We start from the raw sequence: 25,119 nt of genomic DNA on the forward strand, positions 1-25,119 counted from the left end.
CAACCATATCTTGCAGCAAACCTTGTACAATTTTTTTTCTCTCTTTGGAAACAGTTTTGCCAAGATTCTACTACAGCAGCCATTAGGCAGAGTACACAATCCGCTGGTCTACGTTCGTCCCCAAAGTCACACATTTCATGACTCCATCGATAGGAATGACCCTTGCCTAGCACCTGTCTTCTCTTCATCCACACTCAACAGGGCTGAAAGAACATTTGTGGTGGCTTTTTCAAAATTCCATGGTGTTCATTAGTAAGTGCTAGCGACCACCCAGCTATTCCTAAGGTTTGGTCTGATTGTCTCAAGCGGCAATTCACTGCCTTGATCCAGAAAATCTTTGTTTCCCAGAAATTCAATCAAACGTTACGTTCTGTTGGAAGACGTAATATAGGTCTCCAATTCTTTATTTCTTCCATTGCATTGAAGCATACAATAAATCAAAAGAAGTCAGGATAAAAAAATGATGAAAAAAAAGCTGAAAAGTTAAAATAAAAAGTGAAATTCTGGCTTAAAACTGGTCTCCAGAAAACATAGATAATAAAAATGATCAAGCCTAGGAAATGATTGTCGCTGCCTGCTTGATGTGGAAAGTAAGAGCCAAAGAAGACGGGTGCCGTGGCTGAAATTATCCTTCGTCAGAATTGGTGAAGTTCTCTATTTTTGTCAAACAAGCAAACACAGGGGAAAGCGCGAACGCAGTCCCCCACTACCATAAATTATGCAGTCGAGTTTCCCACATTTGAGGAAATCGCAGAGGTCAACTGGTACGGAGTGCAATGAACCAGCCTCACTCTGGGAGAGCCACCTTAGGGATCATGGCTATTGCTCCTCTGCCAGGTAAGTATGACATGACGGGTACATTCAAAGGCACGCCCGCTGGGAAGCCTTTCCTTTAGGCTGTGGTGAAATAATAAAGCAAGTTAAAAAAAAAAAAAAGCAAATAAATAATCCAAATGATAGAAGGCTACAAAAGATTACCAAACCTCGTGGCTGATCGTTGTTTTCCTTAGCTACCAGTAATTTTAGTGCCTTCAGGTGGTTAGGTGTGAATAATTGAGCTGGATTCAGGGTGCGAAGGAGCAATTTGCATAAAGGCAAATGCTAGGCCAATGAGCCGAAGGATGGGAATTCGTAGCATGTAGTGAGAATAGTGTGCTGCCGGAAACAAGTGAATTCAGTGGGAGAGAAAGGTAAAAGGGAAATGCTAAGAAGCCAGCGGAAGGAATGGTGCAACAGAGCTCAGGAAGAAACGGGAGTCACGTAAGACACGCCCTAGACATGGGGCGCCATAAACTTTTATTAAACCAATCTTTCAGTCTCCTTAGAGCCTGTCAAAAATTGCCAATGCTGACTGTATTTCAAGTCATCATGGCGGGGTATTGGGTAAAGTTTTCAATTAGCAATAATCACGCCTCGGATTGACCTCATGGGCTACGATACTGCCACTGCGCAAAGCTAGCTGTTCAAGTGGGCCAGCTTTTAAGAGCTACCACGTAAGGACACTTTAAGACAGCGGTGAGAAAAAGTTCATGACCATAAGCCATTGCAAAGGATTATGGGAGGCAATATTCTAATTAGGCCCGCTTCCTCCTACAGGGAAGCTTAAACCCCAACAAATTCCTCGGTCTTCTTATATGGCATCTTGGAATGGTTCCAAACCTATAACAGAGAGTGAGGGCAACCATATCTTGCAGCAAACCTTGTACAATTTTTTTTCTCTCTTTGGAAACGGTTTTGCCAAGATTCTACTACAGCAGCCATTAGGCAGAGTACACAATCCGCTGGTCTACGTTCGTCCCCAAAGTCACACATTTCATGACTCCATCGATAGGAATGACCCTTGCCTAGCACCTGTCTTCTCTTCATCCACACTCAACAGGGCTGAAAGAACATTTGTGGTGGCTTTTTCAAAATTCCATGGTGTTCATTAGTAAGTGCTAGCGACCACCCAGCTATTCCTAAGGTTTGGTCTGATTGTCTCAAGCGGCAATTCACTGCCTTGATCCAGAAAATCTTTGTTTCCCAGAAATTCAATCAAACGTTACGTTCTGTTGGAAGACGTAATATAGGTCTCCAATTCTTTATTTCTTCCATTGCATTGAAGCATACAATAAATCAAAAGAAGTCAGGATAAAAAAATGATGAAAAAAAAGCTGAAAAGTTAAAATAAAAAGTGAAATTCTGGCTTAAAACTGGTCTCCAGAAAACATAGATAATAAAAATGATCAAGCCTAGGAAATGATTGTCGCTGCCTGCTTGATGTGGAAAGTAAGAGCCAAAGAAGACGGGTGCCGTGGCTGAAATTATCCTTCGTCAGAATTGGTGAAGTTCTCTATTTTTGTCAAACAAGCAAACACAGGGGAAAGCGCGAACGCAGTCCCCCACTACCATAAATTATGCAGTCGAGTTTCCCACATTTGAGGAAATCGCAGAGGTCAACTGGTACGGAGTGCAATGAACCAGCCTCACTCTGGGAGAGCCACCTTAGGGATCATGGCTATTGCTCCTCTGCCAGGTAAGTATGACATGACGGGTACATTCAAAGGCACGCCCGCTGGGAAGCCTTTCCTTTAGGCTGTGGTGAAATAATAAAGCAAGTTAAAAAAAAAAAAAAGCAAATAAATAATCCAAATGATAGAAGGCTACAAAAGATTACCAAACCTCGTGGCTGATCGTTGTTTTCCTTAGCTACCAGTAATTTTAGTGCCTTCAGGTGGTTAGGTGTGAATAATTGAGCTGGATTCAGGGTGCGAAGGAGCAATTTGCATAAAGGCAAATGCTAGGCCAATGAGCCGAAGGATGGGAATTCGTAGCATGTAGTGAGAATAGTGTGCTGCCGGAAACAAGTGAATTCAGTGGGAGAGAAAGGTAAAAGGGAAATGCTAAGAAGCCAGCGGAAGGAATGGTGCAACAGAGCTCAGGAAGAAACGGGAGTCACGTAAGACACGCCCTAGACATGGGGCGCCATAAACTTTTATTAAACCAATCTTTCAGTCTCCTTAGAGCCTGTCAAAAATTGCCAATGCTGACTGTATTTCAAGTCATCATGGCGGGGTATTGGGTAAAGTTTTCAATTAGCAATAATCACGCCTCGGATTGACCTCATGGGCTACGATACTGCCACTGCGCAAAGCTAGCTGTTCAAGTGGGCCAGCTTTTAAGAGCTACCATGTAAGGACACTTTAAGACAGCGGTGAGAAAAAGTTCATGACCATAAGCCATTGCAAAGGATTATGGGAGGCAATATTCTAATTAGGCCCGCTTCCTCCTACAGGGAAGCTTAAACCCCAACAAATTCCTCGGTCTTCTTATATGGCATCTTGGAATGGTTCCAAACCTATAACAGAGAGTGAGGGCAACCATATCTTGCAGCAAACCTTGTACAATTTTTTTTCTCTCTTTGGAAACGGTTTTGCCAAGATTCTACTACAGCAGCCATTAGGCAGAGTACACAATCCGCTGGTCTACGTTCGTCCCCAAAGTCACACATTTCATGACTCCATCGATAGGAATGACCCTTGCCTAGCACCTGTCTTCTCTTCATCCACACTCAACAGGGCTGAAAGAACATTTGTGGTGGCTTTTTCAAAATTCCATGGTGTTCATTAGTAAGTGCTAGCGACCACCCAGCTATTCCTAAGGTTTGGTCTGATTGTCTCAAGCGGCAATTCACTGCCTTGATCCAGAAAATCTTTGTTTCCCAGAAATTCAATCAAACGTTACGTTCTGTTGGAAGACGTAATATAGGTCTCCAATTCTTTATTTCTTCCATTGCATTGAAGCATACAATAAATCAAAAGAAGTCAGGATAAAAAAATGATGAAAAAAAAGCTGAAACGTTAAAATAAAAAGTGAAATTCTGGCTTAAAACTGGTCTCCAGAAAACATAGATAATAAAAATGATCAAGCCTAGGAAATGATTGTCGCTGCCTGCTTAATGTGGAAAGTAAGAGCCAAAGAAGACGGGTGCCGTGGCTGAAATTATCCTTCGTCAGAATTGGTGAAGTTCTCTATTTTTGTCAAACAAGCAAACACAGGGGAAAGCGCGAACGCAGTCCCCCACTACCATAAATTATGCAGTCGAGTTTCCCACATTTGAGGAAATCGCAGAGGTCAACTGGTACGGAGTGCAATGAACCAGCCTCACTCTGGGAGAGCCACCTTAGGGATCATGGCTATTGCTCCTCTGCCAGGTAAGTATGACATGACGGGTACATTCAAAGGCACGCCCGCTGGGAAGCCTTTCCTTTAGGCTGTGGTGAAATAATAAAGCAAGTTAAAAAAAAAAAAAAGCAAATAAATAATCCAAATGATAGAAGGCTACAAAAGATTACCAAACCTCGTGGCTGATCGTTGTTTTCCTTAGCTACCAGTAATTTTAGTGCCTTCAGGTGGTTAGGTGTGAATAATTGAGCTGGATTCAGGGTGCGAAGGAGCAATTTGCATGAAGGCAAATGCTAGGCCAATGAGCCGAAGGATGGGAATTCGTAGCATGTAGTGAGAATAGTGTGCTGCCGGAAACAAGTGAATTCAGTGGGAGAGAAAGGTAAAAGGGAAATGCTAAGAAGCCAGCGGAAGGAATGGTGCAACAGAGCTCAGGAAGAAACGGGAGTCACGTAAGACACGCCCTAGACATGGGGCGCCATAAACTTTTATTAAACCAATCTTTCAGTCTCCTTAGAGCCTGTCAAAAATTGCCAATGCTGACTGTATTTCAAGTCATCATGGCGGGGTATTGGGTAAAGTTTTCAATTAGCAATAATCACGCCTCGGATTGACCTCATGGGCTACGATACTGCCACTGCGCAAAGCTAGCTGTTCAAGTGGGCCAGCTTTTAAGAGCTACCACGTAAGGACACTTTAAGACAGCGGTGAGAAAAAGTTCATGACCATAAGCCATTGCAAAGGATTATGGGAGGCAATATTCTAATTAGGCCCGCTTCCTCCTACAGGGAAGCTTAAACCCCAACAAATTCCTCGGTCTTCTTATATGGCATCTTGGAATGGTTCCAAACCTATAACAGAGAGTGAGGGCAACCATATCTTGCAGCAAACCTTGTACAATTTTTTTTCTCTCTTTGGAAACGGTTTTGCCAAGATTCTACTACAGCAGCCATTAGGCAGAGTACACAATCCGCTGGTCTACGTTCGTCCCCAAAGTCACACATTTCATGACTCCATCGATAGGAATGACCCTTGCCTAGCACCTGTCTTCTCTTCATCCACACTCAACAGGGCTGAAAGAACATTTGTGGTGGCTTTTTCAAAATTCCATGGTGTTCATTAGTAAGTGCTAGCGACCACCCAGCTATTCCTAAGGTTTGGTCTGATTGTCTCAAGCGGCAATTCACTGCCTTGATCCAGAAAATCTTTGTTTCCCAGAAATTCAATCAAACGTTACGTTCAGTTGGAAGACGTAATATAGGTCTCCAATTCTTTATTTCTTCCATTGCATTGAAGCATACAATAAATCAAAAGAAGTCAGGATAAAAAAATGATGAAAAAAAAGCTGAAACGTTAAAATAAAAAGTGAAATTCTGGCTTAAAACTGGTCTCCAGAAAACATAGATAATAAAAATGATCAAGCCTAGGAAATGATTGTCGCTGCCTGCTTGATGTGGAAAGTAAGAGCCAAAGAAGACGGGTGCCGTGGCTGAAATTATCCTTCGTCAGAATTGGTGAAGTTCTCTATTTTTGTCAAACAAGCAAACACAGGGGAAAGCGCGAACGCAGTCCCCCACTACCATAAATTATGCAGTCGAGTTTCCCACATTTGAGGAAATCGCAGAGGTCAACTGGTACGGAGTGCAATGAACCAGCCTCACTCTGGGAGAGCCACCTTAGGAATCATGGCTATTGCTCCTCTGCCAGGTAAGTATGACATGACGGGTACATTCAAAGGCACGCCCGCTGGGAAGCCTTTCCTTTAGGCTGTGGTGAAATAATAAAGCAAGTTAAAAAAAAAAAAAAGCAAATAAATAATCCAAATGATAGAAGGCTACAAAAGATTACCAAACCTCATGGCTGATCGTTGTTTTCCTTAGCTACCAGTAATTTTAGTGCCTTCAGGTGGTTAGGTGTGAATAATTGAGCTGGATTCAGGGTGCGAAGGAGCAATTTGCATAAAGGCAAATGCTAGGCCAATGAGCCGAAGGATGGGAATTCGTAGCATGTAGTGAGAATCGTGTGCTGCCGTAAACAAGTGAATTCAGTGGGAGAGAAAGGTAAAAGGGAAATGCTAAGAAGCCAGCGGAAGGAATGGTGCAACGGAGCTCAGGAAGAAACGGGAGTCACGTAAGACACGCCCTAGACATGGGGCGCCATAAACTTTTATTAAACCAATCTTTCAGTCTCCTTAGAGCCTGTCAAAAATTGCCAATGCTGACTGTATTTCAAGTCATCATGGCGGGGTATTGGGTAAAGTTTTCAATTAGCAATAATCACACCTCGGATTGACCTCATGGGCTACGATACTGCCACTGCGCAAAGCTAGCTGTTCAAGTGGGCCAGCTTTTAAGAGCTACCACGTAAGGACACTTTAAGACAGCGGTGAGAAAAAGTTCATGACCATAAGCCATTGCAAAGGATTATGGGAGGCAATATTCTAATTAGGCCCGCTTCCTCCTACAGGGAAGCTTAAACCCCAACAAATTCCTCGGTCTTCTTATATGGCATCTTGGAATGGTTCCAAACCTATAACAGAGAGTGAGGGCAACCATATCTTGCAGCAAACCTTGTACAATTTTTTTTCTCACTTTGGAAACAGTTTTGCCAAGATTCTACTACAGCAGCCATTAGGCAGAGTACACAATCCGCTGGTCTACGTTCGTCCCCAAAGTCACACATTTCATGACTCCATCGATAGGAATGACCCTTGCCTAGCACCTGTCTTCTCTTCATCCACACTCAACAGGGCTGAAAGAACATTTGTGGTGGCTTTTTCAAAATTCCATGGTGTTCATTAGTAAGTGCTAGCGACCACCCAGCTATTCCTAAGGTTTGGTCTGATTGTCTCAAGCGGCAATTCACTGCCTTGATCCAGAAAATCTTTTTTTCCCAGAAATTCAATCAAACGTTACGTTCTGTTGGAAGACGTAATATAGGTCTCCAATTCTTTATTTCTTCCATTGCATTGAAGCATACAATAAATCAAAAGAAGTCAGGATAAAAAAATGATGAAAAAAAAGCTGAAAAGTTAAAATAAAAAGTGAAATTCTGGCTTAAAACTGGTCTCCAGAAAACATAGATAATAAAAATGATCAAGCCTAGGAAATGATTGTCGCTGCCTGCTTGATGTGGAAAGTAAGAGCCAAAGAAGACGGGTGCCGTGGCTGAAATTATCCTTCGTCAGAATTGGTGAAGTTCTCTATTTTTGTCAAACAAGCAAACACAGGGGAAAGCGCGAACGCAGTCCCCCACTACCATAAATTATGCAGTTGAGTTTCCCACATTTGAGGAAATCGCAGAGGTCAACTGGTACGGAGTGCAATAAACCAGCCTCACTCTGGGAGAGCCACCTTAGGAATCATGGCTATTGCTCCCCTGCCAGGTAAGTATGACATGACGGGTACATTCAAAGGCACGCCCGCTGGGAAGCCTTTCCTTTAGGCTGTGGTGAAATAATAAAGCAAGTTAAAAAAAAAAAAAAAGAAGAGCAAATAAATAATCCAAATGATAGAAGGCTACAAAAGATTACCAAACCTCGTGGCTGATCGTTGTTTTCCTTAGCTACCAGTAATTTTAGTGCCTTCAGGTGGTTAGGTGTGAATAATTGAGCTGGATTCAGGGTGCGAAGGAGCAATTTGCATAAAGGCAAATGCTAGGCCAATGAGCCGAAGGATGGGAATTCATAGCATGTAGTGAGAATAGTGTGCTGCCGGAAACAAGTGGATTCAGTGGGAGAGAAAGGTAAAAGGGAAATGCAAGGAAGCCAGCGGAAGGAATGGTGCAACAGAGCTCAGGAAGAAACGGGAGTCACGTAAGACACGCCCTAGACATGGGGCGCCATAAACTTTTTTTAAACCAATCTTTCAGTCTCCTTAGAGCCTGTCAAAAATTGCCAATGCTGACTGTATTTCAAGTCATCATGGCGGGGTATTGGGTAAAGTTTTCAATTAGCAATAATCACGCCTCGGATTGACCTCATGGGCTACGATACTGCCACTGCGCAAAGCTAGCTGTTCAAGTGGGCCAGCTTTTAAGAGCTACCACGTAAGGACACTTTAAGACAGCGGTGAGAAAAAGTTCATGACCATAAGCCATTGCAAAGGATTATGGGAGGCAATATTCTAATTAGGCCCGCTTCCTCCTACAGGGAAGCTTAAACCCCAACAAATTCCTCGGTCTTCTTATATGGCATCTTGGAATGGTTCCAAACCTATAACAGAGAGTGAGGGCAACCATATCTTGCAGCAAACCTTGTACAATTTTTTTTCTCTCTTTTGAAACGGTTTTGCCAAGATTCTACTACAGCAGCCATTAGGCAGAGTACACAATCCGCTGGTCTACGTTCGTCCCCAAAGTCACACATTTCATGACTCCATCGATAGGAATGACCCTTGCCTAGCACCTGTCTTCTCTTCATCCACACTCAACAGGGCTGAAAGAACATTTGTGGTGGCTTTTTCAAAATTCCATGGTGTTCATTAGTAAGTGCTAGCGACCACCCAGCTATTCCTAAGGTTTGGTCTGATTGTCTCAAGCGGCAATTCACTGCCTTGATCCAGAAAATCTTTGTTTCCCAGAAATTCAATCAAACGTTACGTTCTGTTGGAAGACGTAATATAGGTCTCCAATTCTTTATTTCTTCCATTGCATTGAAGCATACAATAAATCAAAAGAAGTCAGGATAAAAAAATGATGAAAAAAAAGCTGAAAAGTTAAAATAAAAAGTGAAATTCTGGCTTAAAACGGGTCTCCAGAAAACATAGATAATAAAAATGATCAAGCCTAGGAAATGATTGTCGCTGCCTGCTTGATGTGGAAAGTAAGAGCCAAAGAAGACGGGTGCCGTGGCTGAAATTATCCTTCGTCAGAATTGGTGAAGTTCTCTATTTTTGTCAAACAAGCAAACACAGGGGAAAGCGCGAACGCAGTCCCCCACTACCATAAATTATGCAGTCGAGTTTCCCACATTTGAGGAAATCGCAGAGGTCAACTGGTACGGAGTGCAATGAACCAGCCTCACTCTGGGAGAGCCACCTTAGGGATCATGGCTATTGCTCCTCTGCCAGGTAAGTATGACATGACGGGTACATTCAAAGGCACGCCCGCTGGGAAGCCTTTCCTTTAGGCTGTGGTGAAATAATAAAGCAAGTTAAAAAAAAAAAAAAGCAAATAAATAATCCAAATGATAGAAGGCTACAAAAGATTACCAAACCTCGTGGCTGATCGTTGTTTTCCTTAGCTACCAGTAATTTTAGTGCCTTCAGGTGGTTAGGTGTGAATAATTGAGCTGGATTCAGGGTGCGAAGGAGCAATTTGCATAAAGGCAAATGCTAGGCCAATGAGCCGAAGGATGGGAATTCGTAGCATGTAGTGAGAATAGTGTGCTGCCGGAAACAAGTGAATTCAGTGGGAGAGAAAGGTAAAAGGGAAATGCTAAGAAGCCAGCGGAAGGAATGGTGCAACAGAGCTCAGGAAGAAACGGGAGTCACGTAAGACACGCCCTAGACATGGGGCGCCATAAACTTTTATTAAACCAATCTTTCAGTCTCCTTAGAGCCTGTCAAAAATTGCCAATGCTGACTGTATTTCAAGTCATCATGGCGGGGTATTGGGTAAAGTTTTCAATTAGCAATAATCACGCCTCGGATTGACCTCATGGGCTACGATACTGCCACTGCGCAAAGCTAGCTGTTCAAGTGGGCCAGCTTTTAAGAGCTACCACGTAAGGACACTTTAAGACAGCGGTGAGAAAAAGTTCATGACCATAAGCCATTGCAAAGGATTATGGGAGGCAATATTCTAATTAGGCCCGCTTCCTCCTACAGGGAAGCTTAAACCCCAACAAATTCCTCGGTCTTCTTATATGGCATCTTGGAATGGTTCCAAACCTATAACAGAGAGTGAGGGCAACCATATCTTGCAGCAAACCTTGTACAATTTTTTTTCTCTCTTTTGAAACGGTTTTGCCAAGATTCTACTACAGCAGCCATTAGGCAGAGTACACAATCCGCTGGTCTACGTTCGTCCCCAAAGTCACACATTTCATGACTCCATCGATAGGAATGACCCTTGCCTAGCACCTGTCTTCTCTTCATCCACACTCAACAGGGCTGAAAGAACATTTGTGGTGGCTTTTTCAAAATTCCATGGTGTTCATTAGTAAGTGCTAGCGACCACCCAGCTATTCCTAAGGTTTGGTCTGATTGTCTCAAGCGGCAATTCACTGCCTTGATCCAGAAAATCTTTGTTTCCCAGAAATTCAATCAAACGTTACGTTCTGTTGGAAGACGTAATATAGGTCTCCAATTCTTTATTTCTTCCATTGCATTGAAGCATACAATAAATCAAAAGAAGTCAGGATAAAAAAATGATGAAAAAAAAGCTGAAACGTTAAAATAAAAAGTGAAATTCTGGCTTAAAACTGGTCTCCAGAAAACATAGATAATAAAAATGATCAAGCCTAGGAAATGATTGTCGCTGCCTGCTTGATGTGGAAAGTAAGAGCCAAAGAAGACGGGTGCCGTGGCTGAAATTATCCTTCGTCAGAATTGGTGAAGTTCTCTATTTTTGTCAAACAAGCAAACACAGGGGAAAGCGCGAACGCAGTCCCCCACTACCATAAATTATGCAGTCGAGTTTCCCACATTTGAGGAAATAGCAGAGATCAACTGGTACGGAGTGCAATGAACCAGCCTCACTCTGGGAGAGCCACCTTAGGGATCATGGCTATTGCTCCTCTGCCAGGTAAGTATGACATGACGGGTACATTCAAAGGCACGCCCGCTGGGAAGCCTTTCCTTTAGGCTGTGGTGAAATAATAAAGCAAGTTAAAAAAAAAAAAAAGCAAATAAATAATCCAAATGATAGAAGGCTACAAAAGATTACCAAACCTCGTGGCTGATCGTTGTTTTCCTTAGCTACCAGTAATTTTAGTGCCTTCAGGTGGTTAGGTGTGAATAATTGAGCTGGATTCAGGGTGCGAAGGAGCAATTTGCATAAAGGCAAATGCTAGGCCAATGAGCCGAAGGATGGGAATTCGTAGCATGTAGTGAGAATAGTGTGCTGCCGGAAACAAGTGAATTCAGTGGGAGAGAAAGGTAAAAGGGAAATGCTAAGAAGCCAGCGGAAGGAATGGTGCAACAGAGCTCAGGAAGAAACGGGAGTCACGTAAGACACGCCCTAGACATGGGGCGCCATAAACTTTTATTAAACCAATCTTTCAGTCTCCTTAGAGCCTGTCAAAAATTGCCAATGCTGACTGTATTTCAAGTCATCATGGCGGGGTATTGGGTAAAGTTTTCAATTAGCAATAATCACGCCTCGGATTGACCTCATGGGCTACGATACTGCCACTGCGCAAAGCTAGCTGTTCAAGTGGGCCAGCTTTTAAGAGCTACCACGTAAGGACACTTTAAGACAGCGGTGAGAAAAAGTTCATGACCATAAGCCATTGCAAAGGATTATGGGAGGCAATATTCTAATTAGGCCCGCTTCCTCCTACAGGGAAGCTTAAACCCCAACAAATTCCTCGGTCTTCTTATATGGCATCTTGGAATGGTTCCAAACCTATAACAGAGAGTGAGGGCAACCATATCTTGCAGCAAACCTTGTACAATTTTTTTTCTCTCTTTGGAAACAGTTTTGCCAAGATTCTACTACAGCAGCCATTAGGCAGAGTACACAATCCGCTGGTCTACGTTCGTCCCCAAAGTCACACATTTCATGACTCCATCGATAGGAATGACCCTTGCCTAGCACCTGTCTTCTCTTCATCCACACTCAACAGGGCTGAAAGAACATTTGTGGTGGCTTTTTCAAAATTCCATGGTGTTCATTAGTAAGTGCTAGCGACCACCCAGCTATTCCTAAGGTTTGGTCTGATTGTCTCAAGCGGCAATTCACTGCCTTGATCCAGAAAATCTTTTTTTCCCAGAAATTCAATCAAACGTTACGTTCTGTTGGAAGACGTAATATAGGTCTCCAATTCTTTATTTCTTCCATTGCATTGAAGCATACAATAAATCGAAAGAAGTCAGGATAAAAAAATGATGAAAAAAAAGCTGAAAAGTTAAAATAAAAAGTGAAATTCTGGCTTAAAACTGGTCTCCAGAAAACATAGATAATAAAAATGATCAAGCCTAGGAAATGATTGTCGCTGCCTGCTTGATGCGGAAAGTAAGAGCCAAAGAAGACGGGTGCCGTGGCTGAAATTATCCTTCGTCAGAATTGGTGAAGTTCTCTATTTTTGTCAAACAAGCAAACACAGGGGAAAGCGCGAACGCAGTCCCCCACTACCATAAATTATGCAGTTGAGTTTCCCACATTTGAGGAAATCGCAGAGGTCAACTGGTACGGAGTGCAATGAACCAGCCTCACTCTGGGAGAGCCACCTTAGGGATCATGGCTATTGCTCCCCTGCCAGGTAAGTATGACATGACGGGTACATTCAAAGGCACGCCCGCTGGGAAGCCTTTCCTTTAGGCTGTGGTGAAATAATAAAGCAAGTTAAAAAAAAAAAAAAAAGAAGAGCAAATAAATAATCCAAATGATAGAAGGCTACAAAAGATTACCAAACCTCGTGGCTGATCGTTGTTTTCCTTAGCTACCAGTAATTTTAGTGCCTTCAGGTGGTTAGGTGTGAATAATTGAGCTGGATTCAGGGTGCGAAGGAGCAATTTGCATAAAGGCAAATGCTAGGCCAATGAGCCGAAGGATGGGAATTCGTAGCATGTAGTGAGAATAGTGTGCTGCCGGAAACAAGTGGATTCAGTGGGAGAGAAAGGTAAAAGGGAAATGCAAGGAAGCCAGCGGAAGGAATGGTGCAACAGAGCTCAGGAAGAAACGGGAGTCACGTAAGACACGCCCTAGACATGGGGCGCCATAAACTTTTTTTAAACCAATCTTTCAGTCTCCTTAGAGCCTGTCAAAAATTGCCAATGCTGACTGTATTTCAAGTCATCATGGCGGGGTATTGGGTAAAGTTTTCAATTAGCAATAATCACGCCTCGGATTGACCTCATGGGCTACGATACTGCCACTGCGCAAAGATAACTGTTCAAGTGGGCCAGCTTTTAAGAGCTACCACGTAAGGACACTTTAAGACAGCGGTGAGAAAAAGTTCATGACCATAAGCCATTGCAAAGGATTGTGGGAGGCAATATTCTAATTAGGCCCGCTTCCTCCTACAGGGAAGCTTAAACCCCAACAAATTCCTCGGTCTTCTTATATGGCATCTTGGAATGGTTCCAAACCTATAACAGAGAGTGAGGGCAACCATATCTTGCAGCAAACCTTGTACAATTTTTTTTCTCTCTTTGGAAACGGTTTTGCCAAGATTCTACTACAGCAGCCATTAGGCAGAGTACACAATCCGCTGGTCTACGTTCGTCCCCAAAGTCACACATTTCATGACTCCATCGATAGGAATGACCCTTGCCTAGCACCTGTCTTCTCTTCATCCACACTCAACAGGGCTGAAAGAACATTTGTGGTGGCTTTTTCAAAATTCCATGGTGTTCATTAGTAAGTGCTAGCGACCACCCAGCTATTCCTAAGGTTTGGTCTGATTGTCTCAAGCGGCAATTCACTGCCTTGATCCAGAAAATCTTTTTTTCCCAGAAATTCAATCAAACGTTACGTTCTGTTGGAAGACGTAATATAGGTCTCCAATTCTTTATTTCTTCCATTGCATTGAAGCATACAATAAATCAAAAGAAGTCAGGATAAAAAAATGTAGAAAAAAAAGCTGAAAAGTTAAAATAAAAAGTGAAATTCTGGCTTAAAACTGGTCTCCAGAAAACATAGATAATAAAAATGATCAAGCCTAGGAAATGATTGTCGCTGCCTGCTTGATGCGGAAAGTAAGAGCCAAAGAAGACGGGTGCCGTGGCTGAAATTATCCTTCGTCAGAATTGGTGAAGTTCTCTATTTTTGTCAAACAAGCAAACACAGGGGAAAGCGCGAACGCAGTCCCCCACTACCATAAATTATGCAGTTGAGTTTCCCACATTTGAGGAAATCGCAGAGGTCAACTGGTACGGAGTGCAATGAACCAGCCTCACTCTGGGAGAGCCACCTTAGGGATCATGGCTATTGCTCCCCTGCCAGGTAAGTATGACATGACGGGTACATTCAAAGGCACGCCCGCTGGGAAGCCTTTCCTTTAGGCTGTGGTGAAATAATAAAGCAAGTTAAAAAAAAAAAAAAAGCAAATAAATAATCCAAATGATAGAAGGCTACAAAAGATTACCAAACCTCGTGGCTGATCGTTGTTTTCCTTAGCTACCAGTAATTTTAGTGCCTTCAGGTGGTTAGGTGTGAATAATTGAGCTGGATTCAGGGTGCGAAGGAGCAATTTGCATAAAGGCAAATGCTAGGCCAATGAGCCGAAGGATGGGAATTCGTAGCATGTAGTGAGAATAGTGTGCTGCCGGAAACAAGTGGATTCAGTGGGAGAGAAAGGTAAAAGGGAAATGCAAGGAAGCCAGCGGAAGGAATGGTGCAACAGAGCTCAGGAAGAAACGGGAGTCACGTAAGACACGCCCTAGACATGGGGCGCCATAAACTTTTTTTAAACCAATCTTTCAGTCTCCTTAGAGCCTGTCAAAAATTGCAAATGCTGACTGTATTTCAAGTCATCATGGCGGGGTATTGGGTAAAGTTTTCAATTAGCAATAATCACGCCTCGGATTGACCTCATGGGCTACGATACTGCCACTGCGCAAAGATAACTGTTCAAGTGGGCCAGCTTTTAAGAGCTACCACGTAAGGACACTTTAAGACAGCGGTGAGAAAAAGTTCATGACCATAAGCCATTGCAAAGGATTATGGGAGGCAATATTCTAATTAGGCCCGCTTCCTCCTACAGGGAAGCTTAAACCCCAACAAATTCCTCGGTCTTCTTATATGGCATCTTGGAATGGTTCCAAACCTATAACAGAGAGTGAGGGCAACCATATCTTGCAGCAAACCTTGTACAATTTTTTTTCTCTCTTTGGAAACAGTTTTGCCAAGATTCTACTACAGCAGCCATTAGGCAGAGTACACAATCCGCTGGTCTACGTTCGTCCCCAAAGTCACACATTTCATGACTCCATCGATAGGAATGACCCTTGCCTAGCACCTGTCTTCTCTTCATCCACACTCAACAGGGCTGAAAGAACATTTGTGGTGGCTTTTTCAAAATTCCATGGTGTTCATTAGTAAGTGCTAGCGACCACCCAGCTATTCCTAAGGTTTGGTCTGATTGTCTCAAGCGGCAATTCACTGCCTTCATCCAGAAAATCTTTTTTTCCCAGAAATTCAATCAAACTTTACGTTCTGTTGGAAGACGTAATATAGGTCTCCAATTCTTTATTTCTTCCATTGCATTGAAGCATACAATAAATCAAAAGAAGTCAGGATAAAAAAATGATGAAAAAAAAGCTGAAAAGTTAAAATAAAAAGTGAAATTCTGGCTTAAAACTGGTCTCCAGAAAACATAGATAATAAAAATGATCAAGCCTAGGAAATGATTGTCGCTGCCTGCTTGATGTGGAAAGTAAGAGCCAAAGAAGACGGGTGCCGTGTCTGAAATTATCCTTCGTCAGAATTGGTGAAGTTCTCTATTTTTGTCAAACAAGCAAACACAGGGGAAAGCGCGAACGCAGTGCCCCACTACCATAAATTATGCAGTCGAGTTTCCCACATTTGAGGAATTCGCAGAGGTCACCTGGTACGGAGTGCAATGAACCAGCCTCACTCTGGGAGAGCCACCTTAGGGATCATGGCTATTGCTCCCCTGCCAGGTAAGTATGACATGACGGGTACATTCAAAGGCACGCCCGCTGGGAAGCCTTTCCTTTAGGCTGTGGTGAAATAATAAAGCAAGTTAAAAAAAAAAAAAAAAGCAAATAAATAATCCAAATGATAGAAGGCTACAAAAGATTACCAAACCTCGTGGCTGATCGTTGTTTTCCTTAGCTACCAGTAATTTTAGTGCCTTCAGGTGGTTAGGTGTGAATAATTGAGCTGGATTCAGGGTGCGAAGGAGCAATTTGCATAAAGGCAAATGCTAGGCCAATGAGCCGAAGGATGGGAATTCGTAGCATGTAGTGAGAATAGTGTGCTGCCGGAAACAAGTGGATTCAGTGGGAGAGAAAGGTAAAAGGGAAATGCAAGGAAGCCAGCGGAAGGAATGGTGCAACAGAGCTCAGGAAGAAACGGGAGTCACGTAAGACACGCGCTAGACATGGGGCGCCATAAACTTTTTTTAAACCAATCTTTCAGTCTCCTTAGAGCCTGTCAAAAATTGCCAATGCTGACTGTATTTCAAGTCATCATGGCGGGGTATTGGGTAAAGTTTTCAATTAGCAATAATCACGCGTCGGATTGACCTCATGGGCTACGATACTGCCACTGCGCAAAGATAACTGTTCAAGTGGGCCAGCTTTTAAGAGCTACCACGTAAGGACACTTTAAGACAGCGGTGAGAAAAAGTTCATGACCATAAGCCATTGCAAAGGATTGTGGGAGGCAATATTCTAATTAGGCCCGCTTCCTCCTACAGGGAAGCTTAAACCCCAACAAATTCCTCGGTCTTCTTATATGGCATCTTGGAATGGTTCCAAACCTATAACAGAGAGTGAGGGCAACCATATCTTGCAGCAAACCTTGTACAATTTTTTTTCTCTCTTTGGAAACGGTTTTGCCAAGATTCTACTACAGCAGCCATTAGGCAGAGTACACAATCCGCTGGTCTACGTTCGTCCCCAAAGTCACACATTTCATGACTCCATCGATAGGAATGACCCTTGCCTAGCACCTGTCTTCTCTTCATCCACACTCAACAGGGCTGAAAGAACATTTGTGGTGGCTTTTTCAAAATTCCATGGTGTTCATTAGTAAGTGCTAGCGACCACCCAGCTATTCCTAAGGTTTGGTCTGATTGTCTCAAGCGGCAATTCACTGCCTTGATCCAGAAAATCTTTTTTTCACAGAAATTCAATCAAACGTTACGTTCTGTTGGAAGACGTAATATAGGTCTCCAATTCTTTATTTCTTCCATTGCATTGAAGCATACAATAAATCAAAAGAAGTCAGGATAAAAAAATGTAGAAAAAAAAGCTGAAAAGTTAAAATAAAAAGTGAAATTCTGGCTTAAAACTGGTCTCCAGAAAACATAGATAATAAAAATGATCAAGCCTAGGAAATGATTGTCGCTGCCTGCTTGATGTGGAAAGTAAGAGCCAAAGAAGACGAGTGCCGTGGCTGAAATTATCCTTCGTCAGAATTGGTGAAGTTCTCTATTTTTGTCAAACAAGCAAACACAGGGGAAAGCGCGAACGCAGTCCCCCACTACCATAAATTATGCAGTTGAGTTTCCCACATTTGAGGAAATCGCAGAGGTCAACTGGTACGGAGTGCAATGAACCAGCCTCACTCTGGGAGAGCCACCTTAGGGATCATGGCTATTGCTCCCCTGCCAGGTAAGTATGACATGACGGGTACATTCAAAGGCACGCCCGCTGGGAAGCCTTTCCTTTAGGCTGTGGTGAAATAATAAAGCAAGTTAAAAAAAAAAAAAAAAGAAGAGCAAATAAATAATCCAAATGATAGAAGGCTACAAAAGATTACCAAACCTCGTGGCTGATCGTTGTTTTCCTTAGCTACCAGTAATTTTAGTGCCTTCAGGTGGTTAGGTGTGAATAATTGAGCTGGATTCAGGGTGCGAAGGAGCAATTTGCATAAAGGCAAATGCTAGGCCAATGAGCCGAAGGATGGGAATTCGTAGCATGTAGTGAGAATAGTGTGCTGCCGGAAACAAGTGGATTCAGTGGGAGAGAAAGGTAAAAGGGAAATGCAAGGAAGCCAGCGGAAGGAATGGTGCAACAGAGCTCAGGAAGAAACGGGAGTCACGTAAGACACGCGCTAGACATGGGGCGCCATAAACTTTTTTTAAACCAATCTTTCAGTCTCCTTAGAGCCTGTCAAAAATTGCCAATGCTGACTGTATTTCAAGTCATCATGGCGGGGTATTGGGTAAAGTTTTCAATTAGCAATAATCACGCCTCGGATTGACCTCATGGGCTACGATACTGCCACTGCGCAAAGCTAGCTGTTCAAGTGGGCCAGCTTTTAAGAGCTACCAGGTAAGGACACTTTAAGACAGCGGTGAGAAAAAGTTCATGACCATAAGCCATTGCAAAGGATTATGGGAGGCAATATTCTAATTAGGCCCGCTTCCTCCTACAGGGAAGCTTAAACCCCAACAAATTCCTCGGTCTTCTTATATGGCATCTTGGAATGGTTCCAAACCTATAACAGAGAGTGAGGGCAACCATATCTTGCAGCAAACCTTGTACAATTTTTTTTCTCTCTTTGGAAACGGTTTTGCCAAGATTCTACTACAGCAGCCATTAGGCAGAGTACACAATCCGCTGGTCTACGTTCGTCCCCAAAGTCACACATTTCATGACTCCATCGATAGGAATGACCCTTGCCTAGCACCTGTCTTCTCTTCATCCACACTCAACAGGGCTGAAAGAACATTTGTGGTGGCTTTTTCAAAATTCCATGGTGTTCATTAGTAAGTGCTAGCGACCACCCAGCTATTCCTAAGGTTTGGTCTGATTGTCTCAAGCGGCAATTCACTGCCTTGATCCAGAAAAAATTTTTTTCCCAGAAATTCAATCAAACGTTACGTTCTGTTGGAAGACGTAATATAGGTCTCCAATTCTTTATTTCTTCCATTGCATTGAAGCATACAATAAATCAAAAGAAGTCAGGATAAAAAATGTAGAAAAAAAAGCTGAAAAGTTAAAATAAAAAGTGAAATTCTGGCTTAAAACTGGTCTCCAGAAAACATAGATAATAAAAATGATCAAACCTAGGAAATGATTGTCGCTGCCTGCTTGATGTGGAAAGTAAGAGCCAAAGAAGACGGGTGCCGTGGCTGAAATTATCCTTCGTCAGAATTGGTGAAGTTCTCTATTTTTGTCAAATAAGCAAACACAGGGGAAAGCGCGAACGCAGTCCCCCACTACCATAAATTATGCAGTCGAGTTTCCCACATTTGAGGAAATCGCAGAGGTCAACTGGTACAGAGTGCAATGAACCAGCCTCACTCTGGGAGAGCCACCTTAGGGATCATGGCTATTGCTCCCCTGCCAGGTAAGTATGACATGACGGGTACATTCAAAGGCACGCCCGCTGGGAAGCCTTTCCTTTAGGCTGTGGTGAAATAATAAAGCAAGTTAAAAAAAAAAAAAGCAAATAAATAATCCAAATGATAGAAGGCTACAAAAGATTACCAAACCTCGTGGCTGATCGTTGTTTTCCTTAGCTACCAGTAATTTTAGTGCCTTCAGGTGGTTAGGTGTGAATAATTGAGCTGGATTAAGGGTGCGAAGGAGCAATTTGCATAAAGGCAAATGCTAGGCCAATGAGCCGAAGGATGGGAATTCGTAGCATGGAGTGAGAATAGTGTGCTGCCGGAAACAAGTGGATTCAGTGGGAGAGAAAGGTAAAAGGGAAATGCTAAGAAGCCAGCGGAAGGAATGGTGCAACAGAGCTCAGGAAGAAACGGGAGTCACGTAGACATGGGGCGCCATAAACTTTTATTAAACCAATCTTTCAGTCTCCTTAGAGCCTGTCAAAAATTGCCAATGCTGACTGTATTTCAAGTCATCATGGCAGGGTATTGGGTAAAGTTTTCAATTAGCAATAATCACGCCTCGGATTGACCTCATGGGCTACGATACTGCCACTGCGCAAAGCTAACTGTTCAAGTGGGCCAGCTTTTAAGAGCTACCACGTAAGGAAACTTTAAGACAGCGGTGAGAAAAAGTTCATGACCATAAGCCATTGCAAAGGATTATGGGAGGCAATATTCTAATTAGGCCCGCTTCCTCCAACAGGGAAGCTTAAACCCCAACAAATTCCTCGGTCTTCTTATATGGCATCTTGGAATGGTTCCAAACCTATAACAGAGAGTGAGGGCAACCATATCTTGCAGCAAACCTTGTACAATTTTTTTTCTCTCTTTGGAAACAGTTTTGCCAAGATTCTACTACAGCAGCCATTAGGCAGAGTACACAATCGCTGGTCTACGTTCGTCCCCAAAGTCACACATTTCATGACTCCATCGATAGGAATGACCCTTGCCTAGCACCTGTCTTCTCTTCATCCACACTCAACAGGGCTGAAAGAACATTTGTGGTGGCTATTTCAAAATTCCATGGTGTTCATTAGTAAGTGCTAGCGACCACCTAGCTATTCCTAAGGTTTGGTCTGATTGTCTCAAGCGGCAATTCACTGCCTTGATCCAGAAAATCTTTTTTTCCCAGAAATTCAATCAAACGTTACGTTCTGTTGGAAGACGTAATATAGGTCTCCAATTCTTTATTTCTTCCATTGCATTGAAGCATACAATAAATCAAAAGAAGTCAGGATAAAAAAATGATGAAAAAAAAGCTGAAAAGTTAAAATAAAAAGTGAAATTCTGGCTTAAAACTGGTCTCCAGAAAACATAGATAATAAAAATGATCAAGCCTAGGAAATGATTGTCGCTGCCTGCTTGATGCGGAAAGTAAGAGCCAAAGAAGACGGGTGCCGTGGTTGAAATTATCCTTCGTCAGAATTGGTGAAGTTCTCTATTTTTGTCAAACAAGCAAACACAGGGGAAAGCGCGAACGCAGTCCCCCACTACCATAAATTATGCAGTCGAGTTTCCCACATTTGAGGAAATCGCAGAGGTTAACTGGTACGGAGTGCAATGAACCAGCCTCACTCTGGGAGAGCCACCATAGGGATCATGGCTATTGCTCCCCTGCCAGGTAAGTATGACATGACGGGTACATTCAAAGTCACGCCCGCTGGGAAGCCTTTCCTTTAGGCTGTGGTGAAATAATAAAGCAAGTTAAAAAAAAAAAAAAAAAAAGCAAATAAATAATCCAAATGATAGAAGGCTACAAAAGATTACCAAACCTCGTGGCTGATCGTTGTTTTCCTTAGCTACCAGTAATTTTAGTGCCTTCAGGTGGTTAGGTGTGAATAATTGAGCTGGATTCAGGGTGCGAAGGTGCAATTTGCATAAAGGCAAATGCTAGGCCAATGAGCCGAAGGATGGGAATTCGTAGCATGGAGTGAGAATAGTGTGCTGCCGGAAACAAGTGGATTCAGTGGGAGAGAAAGGTAAAAGGGAAATGCTAAGAAGCCAGCGGAAGGAATGGTGCAACAGAGCTCAGGAAGAAACGGGTGTCACGTAAGACACGCCCTGACATGGGGCGCCATAAACTTTTATTAAACCAATCTTTCAGTCTCCTTAGAGCCTGTCAAAAATTGCCAATGCTGACTTTATTTCAAGTCATCATGGCGGGGTATTGGGTAAAGTTTTCAATTAGCAATAATCACGCCTCGGATTGACCTCATGGGCTACGATACTGCCACTGCGCAAAGCTACCTGTTCAAGTGGGCCAGCTTTTAAGAGCTACCACGTAAGGACACTTTAAGACAGCGGTGAGAAAAAGTTCATGACCATAAGCCATTGCAAAGGATTATGGGAGGCAATATTCTAATTAGGCCCGCTTCCTCCTACAGGGAAGCTTAAACCCCAACAAATTCCTTGGTCTTCTTATATGGCATCTTGGAATGGTTCCAAACCTATAACAGAGAGTGAGGGCAACCATATCTTGCAGCAAACCTTGTACAATTTTTTTTCTCTCTTTGGAAACAGTTTTGCCAAGATTCTACTACAGCAGCCATTAGGCAGAGTACACAATCCGCTGGTCTACGTTCGTCCCCAAAGTCACACATTTCATGACTCCATCGATAGGAATGACCCTTGCCTAGCACCTGTCTTCTCTTCATCCACACTCAACAGGGCTGAAAGAACATTTGTGGTGGCTTTTTCAAAATTCCATGGTGTTCATTAGTAAGTGCTAGCGACCACCCAGCTATTCCTAAGGTTTGGTCTGATTGTCTCAAGCGGCAATTCACTGCCTTGATCCAGAAAATCTTTTTTTCCCAGAAATTCAATCAAACGTTACGTTCTGTTGGAAGACGTAATATAGTTCTCCAATTCTTTATTTCTTCCATTGCATTGAAGCATACAATAAATCAAAAGAAGTCAGGATAAAAAAATAATGAAAAAAAAGCTGAAAAGTTAAAATAAAAAGTGAAATTCTGGCTTAAAACTGGTCTCCAGAAAACATAGATAATAAAAATGATCAAGCCTAGGAAATGATTGTCGCTGCCTGCTTGATGCGGAAAGTAAGAGCCAAAGAAGACGGGTGCCATGGTTGAAATTATCCTTCGTCAGAATTGGTGAAGTTCTCTATTTTTGTCAAACAAGCAAACACAGGGGAAAGCGCGAACGCAGTCCCCCACTACCATAAATTATGCAGTCGAGATTCCCACATTTGAGGAAATCGCAGAGATCAACTGGTACGGAGTGCAATGAACCAGCCTCACTCTGGGAGAGCCACCTTAGGGATCATGGCTATTGCTCCCCTGCCAGGTAAGTATGACATGACGGGTACATTCAAAGGCACGCCCGCTGGGAAGCCTTTCCTCTAGGCTGTGGTGAAATAATAAAGCAAGTTAAAAAAAAAAAAAAAAGAAGAGCAAATAAATAATCCAAATGATAGAAGGCTACAAAAGATTACCAAACCTCGTGGCTGATCGTTGTTTTCCTTAGCTACCAGTAATTTTAGTGCCTTCAGGTGGTTAGGTGTGAATAATTGAGCTGGATTCAGGGTGCGAAGGAGCAATTTGCATAAAGGCAAATGCTAGGCCAATGAGCCGAAGGATGGGAATTCGTAGCATGTAGTGAGAATAGTGTGCTGCCGGAAACAAGTGGATTCAGTGGGAGAGAAAGGTAAAAGGGAAATGCAAGGAAGCCAGCGGAAGGAATGGTGCAACAGAGCTCAGGAAGAAACGGGAGTCACGTAAGACACGCGCTAGACATGGGGCGCCATAAACTTTTTTTAAACCAATCTTTCAGTCTCCTTAGAGCCTGTCAAAAATTGCCAATGCTGACTGTATTTCAAGTCATCATGGCGGGGTATTGGGTAAAGTTTTCAATTAGCAATAATCACGCCTCGGATTGACCTCATGGGCTACGATACTGCCACTGCGCAAAGATAACTGTTCAAGTGGGCCAGCTTTTAAGAGCTACCACGTAAGGACACTTTAAGACAGCGGTGAGAAAAAGTTCATGACCATAAGCCATTGCAAAGGATTGTGGGAGGCAATATTCTAATTAGGCCCGCTTCCTCCTACAGGGAAGCTTAAACCCCAACAAATTCCTCGGTCTTCTTATATGGCATCTTGGAATGGTTCCAAACCTATAACAGAGAGTGAGGGCAACCATATCTTGCAGCAAACCTTGTACAATTTTTTTTCTCTCTTTGGAAACGGTTTTGCCAAGATTCTACTACAGCAGCCATTAGGCAGAGTACACAATCCGCTGGTCTACGTTCGTCCCCAAAGTCACACATTTCATGACTCCATCGATAGGAATGACCCTTGCCTAGCACCTGTCTTCTCTTCATCCACACTCAACAGGGCTGAAAGAACATTTGTGGTGGCTTTTTCAAAATTCCATGGTGTTCATTAGTAAGTGCTAGCGACCACCCAGCTATTCCTAAGGTTTGGTCTGATTGTCTCAAGCGGCAATTCACTGCCTTGATCCAGAAATTTTTTTTTTCCCAGAAATTCAATCAAACGTTACGTTCTGTTGGAAGACGTAATATAGGTCTCCAATTCTTTATTTCTTCCATTGCATTGAAGCATACAATAAATCAAAAGAAGTCAGGATAAAAAAATGATGAAAAAAAAGCTGAAAAGTTAAAATAAAAAGTGAAATTCTGGCTTAAAACTGGTCTCCAGAAAACATAGATAATAAAAATGATCCAGCCTAGGAAATGATTGTCGCTGCCTGCTTGATGCGGAAAGTAAGAGCCAAAGAAGACGGGTGCCGTGGCTGAAATTATCCTTCGTCAGAATTGGTGAAGTTCTCTATTTTTGTCAAACAAGCAAACACAGGGGAAAGCGCGAACGCAGTCCCCCACTACCATAAATTATGCAGTCGAGTTTCCCACATTTGAGGAAATCGCAGAGGTCAACTGGTACGGAGTGCAATGAACCAGCCTCACTCTGGGAGAGCCACCTTAGGGATCATGGCTATTGCTCCCCTGCCAGGTAAGTATGACATGACGGGTACATTCAAAGGCACGCCCGCTGGGAAGCCTTTCCTTTAGGCTGTGGTGAAATAATAAAGCAAGTTAAAAAAAAAAAAAAAAAAAAAAAAAAAGCAAATAAATAATCCAAATGATAGAAGGCTACAAAAGATTACCAAACCTCGTGGCTGATCGTTGTTTTCCTTAGCTACCAGTAATTTTAGTGCCTTCAGGTGGTTAGGTGTGAATAATTGAGCTGGATTCAGGGTGCGAAGGAGCAATTTGCATAAAGGCAAATGCTAGGCCAATGAGCCGAAGGATGGGAATTCGTAGCATGTAGTGAGAATAGTGTGCTGCCGGAAACAAGTGAATTCAGTGGGAGAGAAAGGTAAAAGGGAAATGCTAAGAAGCCAGCAGAAGGAATGGTGCAACAGAGCTCAGGAAGAAACGGGAGTCACGTAAGACACGCCCTAGACATGGGGCGCCATAAACTTTTATTAAACCAATCTTTCAGTCTCCTTAGAGCCTGTCAAAAATTGCCAATGCTGACTGTATTTCAAGTCATCATGGCAGGGTATTGGGTAAAGTTTTCAATTAGCAATAATCACGCCTCGGATTGACCTCATGGGCTACGATACTGCCACTGCGCAATGCTAACTGTTCAAGTGGGCCAGCTTTTAAGAGCTACCACGTAAGGAAACTTTAAGACAGCGGTGAGAAAAAGTTCATGACCATAAGCCATTGCAAAGGATTATGGGAGGCAATATTCTAATTAGGCCCGCTTCCTCCAACA

General features: G+C 42.9%; 30 non-coding genes across 30 annotated transcripts; all 30 read right to left on the reverse strand.

The window, feature by feature from the left end:
- Positions 1–678: 678 nt before the first annotated feature.
- Positions 679–845, reverse strand: LOC134590424 (U1 spliceosomal RNA). Its single transcript, XR_010087350.1, has one exon. It is a non-coding gene; the product is annotated as a U1 spliceosomal RNA (small nuclear RNA).
- A 471-nt stretch (positions 846–1,316) lies between these two features.
- On the reverse strand, positions 1,317–1,457 carry LOC134592532 (U4 spliceosomal RNA). Its single transcript, XR_010089146.1, has one exon. It is a non-coding gene; the product is annotated as a U4 spliceosomal RNA (small nuclear RNA).
- An 899-nt stretch (positions 1,458–2,356) lies between these two features.
- On the reverse strand, positions 2,357–2,523 carry LOC134590426 (U1 spliceosomal RNA). The gene has a single exon (XR_010087351.1). It is a non-coding gene; the product is annotated as a U1 spliceosomal RNA (small nuclear RNA).
- A 471-nt stretch (positions 2,524–2,994) lies between these two features.
- Positions 2,995–3,135, reverse strand: LOC134592533 (U4 spliceosomal RNA). The gene has a single exon (XR_010089147.1). It is a non-coding gene; the product is annotated as a U4 spliceosomal RNA (small nuclear RNA).
- An 899-nt stretch (positions 3,136–4,034) lies between these two features.
- LOC134590427 (U1 spliceosomal RNA) lies at positions 4,035–4,201 on the reverse strand. Its single transcript, XR_010087352.1, has one exon. It is a non-coding gene; the product is annotated as a U1 spliceosomal RNA (small nuclear RNA).
- A 471-nt stretch (positions 4,202–4,672) lies between these two features.
- On the reverse strand, positions 4,673–4,813 carry LOC134592534 (U4 spliceosomal RNA). Its single transcript, XR_010089148.1, has one exon. It is a non-coding gene; the product is annotated as a U4 spliceosomal RNA (small nuclear RNA).
- Positions 4,814–5,712: 899 nt separating this feature from the next.
- Positions 5,713–5,879, reverse strand: LOC134591006 (U1 spliceosomal RNA). The gene has a single exon (XR_010087848.1). It is a non-coding gene; the product is annotated as a U1 spliceosomal RNA (small nuclear RNA).
- Positions 5,880–6,350: 471 nt separating this feature from the next.
- On the reverse strand, positions 6,351–6,491 carry LOC134593202 (U4 spliceosomal RNA). The gene has a single exon (XR_010089718.1). It is a non-coding gene; the product is annotated as a U4 spliceosomal RNA (small nuclear RNA).
- Positions 6,492–7,390: 899 nt separating this feature from the next.
- On the reverse strand, positions 7,391–7,557 carry LOC134591485 (U1 spliceosomal RNA). The gene has a single exon (XR_010088257.1). It is a non-coding gene; the product is annotated as a U1 spliceosomal RNA (small nuclear RNA).
- Positions 7,558–8,034: 477 nt separating this feature from the next.
- On the reverse strand, positions 8,035–8,175 carry LOC134592536 (U4 spliceosomal RNA). Its single transcript, XR_010089149.1, has one exon. It is a non-coding gene; the product is annotated as a U4 spliceosomal RNA (small nuclear RNA).
- Positions 8,176–9,074: 899 nt separating this feature from the next.
- On the reverse strand, positions 9,075–9,241 carry LOC134590428 (U1 spliceosomal RNA). Its single transcript, XR_010087353.1, has one exon. It is a non-coding gene; the product is annotated as a U1 spliceosomal RNA (small nuclear RNA).
- A 471-nt stretch (positions 9,242–9,712) lies between these two features.
- Positions 9,713–9,853, reverse strand: LOC134592537 (U4 spliceosomal RNA). Its single transcript, XR_010089150.1, has one exon. It is a non-coding gene; the product is annotated as a U4 spliceosomal RNA (small nuclear RNA).
- An 899-nt stretch (positions 9,854–10,752) lies between these two features.
- Positions 10,753–10,919, reverse strand: LOC134591414 (U1 spliceosomal RNA). The gene has a single exon (XR_010088196.1). It is a non-coding gene; the product is annotated as a U1 spliceosomal RNA (small nuclear RNA).
- A 471-nt stretch (positions 10,920–11,390) lies between these two features.
- Positions 11,391–11,531, reverse strand: LOC134592538 (U4 spliceosomal RNA). The gene has a single exon (XR_010089151.1). It is a non-coding gene; the product is annotated as a U4 spliceosomal RNA (small nuclear RNA).
- An 899-nt stretch (positions 11,532–12,430) lies between these two features.
- Positions 12,431–12,597, reverse strand: LOC134590935 (U1 spliceosomal RNA). Its single transcript, XR_010087787.1, has one exon. It is a non-coding gene; the product is annotated as a U1 spliceosomal RNA (small nuclear RNA).
- Positions 12,598–13,075: 478 nt separating this feature from the next.
- On the reverse strand, positions 13,076–13,216 carry LOC134591938 (U4 spliceosomal RNA). Its single transcript, XR_010088635.1, has one exon. It is a non-coding gene; the product is annotated as a U4 spliceosomal RNA (small nuclear RNA).
- Positions 13,217–14,115: 899 nt separating this feature from the next.
- On the reverse strand, positions 14,116–14,282 carry LOC134590936 (U1 spliceosomal RNA). The gene has a single exon (XR_010087788.1). It is a non-coding gene; the product is annotated as a U1 spliceosomal RNA (small nuclear RNA).
- Positions 14,283–14,754: 472 nt separating this feature from the next.
- LOC134593557 (U4 spliceosomal RNA) lies at positions 14,755–14,895 on the reverse strand. The gene has a single exon (XR_010090022.1). It is a non-coding gene; the product is annotated as a U4 spliceosomal RNA (small nuclear RNA).
- Positions 14,896–15,794: 899 nt separating this feature from the next.
- On the reverse strand, positions 15,795–15,961 carry LOC134591440 (U1 spliceosomal RNA). The gene has a single exon (XR_010088219.1). It is a non-coding gene; the product is annotated as a U1 spliceosomal RNA (small nuclear RNA).
- Positions 15,962–16,434: 473 nt separating this feature from the next.
- LOC134593749 (U4 spliceosomal RNA) lies at positions 16,435–16,575 on the reverse strand. The gene has a single exon (XR_010090185.1). It is a non-coding gene; the product is annotated as a U4 spliceosomal RNA (small nuclear RNA).
- An 899-nt stretch (positions 16,576–17,474) lies between these two features.
- On the reverse strand, positions 17,475–17,641 carry LOC134590937 (U1 spliceosomal RNA). The gene has a single exon (XR_010087789.1). It is a non-coding gene; the product is annotated as a U1 spliceosomal RNA (small nuclear RNA).
- A 478-nt stretch (positions 17,642–18,119) lies between these two features.
- LOC134592540 (U4 spliceosomal RNA) lies at positions 18,120–18,260 on the reverse strand. Its single transcript, XR_010089152.1, has one exon. It is a non-coding gene; the product is annotated as a U4 spliceosomal RNA (small nuclear RNA).
- An 898-nt stretch (positions 18,261–19,158) lies between these two features.
- Positions 19,159–19,325, reverse strand: LOC134590238 (U1 spliceosomal RNA). Its single transcript, XR_010087191.1, has one exon. It is a non-coding gene; the product is annotated as a U1 spliceosomal RNA (small nuclear RNA).
- A 458-nt stretch (positions 19,326–19,783) lies between these two features.
- LOC134593318 (U4 spliceosomal RNA) lies at positions 19,784–19,924 on the reverse strand. Its single transcript, XR_010089817.1, has one exon. It is a non-coding gene; the product is annotated as a U4 spliceosomal RNA (small nuclear RNA).
- An 898-nt stretch (positions 19,925–20,822) lies between these two features.
- Positions 20,823–20,989, reverse strand: LOC134590589 (U1 spliceosomal RNA). The gene has a single exon (XR_010087489.1). It is a non-coding gene; the product is annotated as a U1 spliceosomal RNA (small nuclear RNA).
- Positions 20,990–21,464: 475 nt separating this feature from the next.
- LOC134591897 (U4 spliceosomal RNA) lies at positions 21,465–21,605 on the reverse strand. Its single transcript, XR_010088598.1, has one exon. It is a non-coding gene; the product is annotated as a U4 spliceosomal RNA (small nuclear RNA).
- An 899-nt stretch (positions 21,606–22,504) lies between these two features.
- Positions 22,505–22,671, reverse strand: LOC134590985 (U1 spliceosomal RNA). Its single transcript, XR_010087830.1, has one exon. It is a non-coding gene; the product is annotated as a U1 spliceosomal RNA (small nuclear RNA).
- A 478-nt stretch (positions 22,672–23,149) lies between these two features.
- LOC134591939 (U4 spliceosomal RNA) lies at positions 23,150–23,290 on the reverse strand. The gene has a single exon (XR_010088636.1). It is a non-coding gene; the product is annotated as a U4 spliceosomal RNA (small nuclear RNA).
- Positions 23,291–24,189: 899 nt separating this feature from the next.
- Positions 24,190–24,356, reverse strand: LOC134590090 (U1 spliceosomal RNA). Its single transcript, XR_010087066.1, has one exon. It is a non-coding gene; the product is annotated as a U1 spliceosomal RNA (small nuclear RNA).
- A 484-nt stretch (positions 24,357–24,840) lies between these two features.
- LOC134593563 (U4 spliceosomal RNA) lies at positions 24,841–24,981 on the reverse strand. Its single transcript, XR_010090027.1, has one exon. It is a non-coding gene; the product is annotated as a U4 spliceosomal RNA (small nuclear RNA).
- Positions 24,982–25,119: the final 138 nt, after the last annotated feature.

Source organism: Pelobates fuscus, chromosome 2, assembly GCF_036172605.1.
Source record: "Pelobates fuscus isolate aPelFus1 chromosome 2, aPelFus1.pri, whole genome shotgun sequence".
In the NCBI taxonomy this organism is placed as follows: domain Eukaryota; kingdom Metazoa; phylum Chordata; class Amphibia; order Anura; family Pelobatidae; genus Pelobates; species Pelobates fuscus.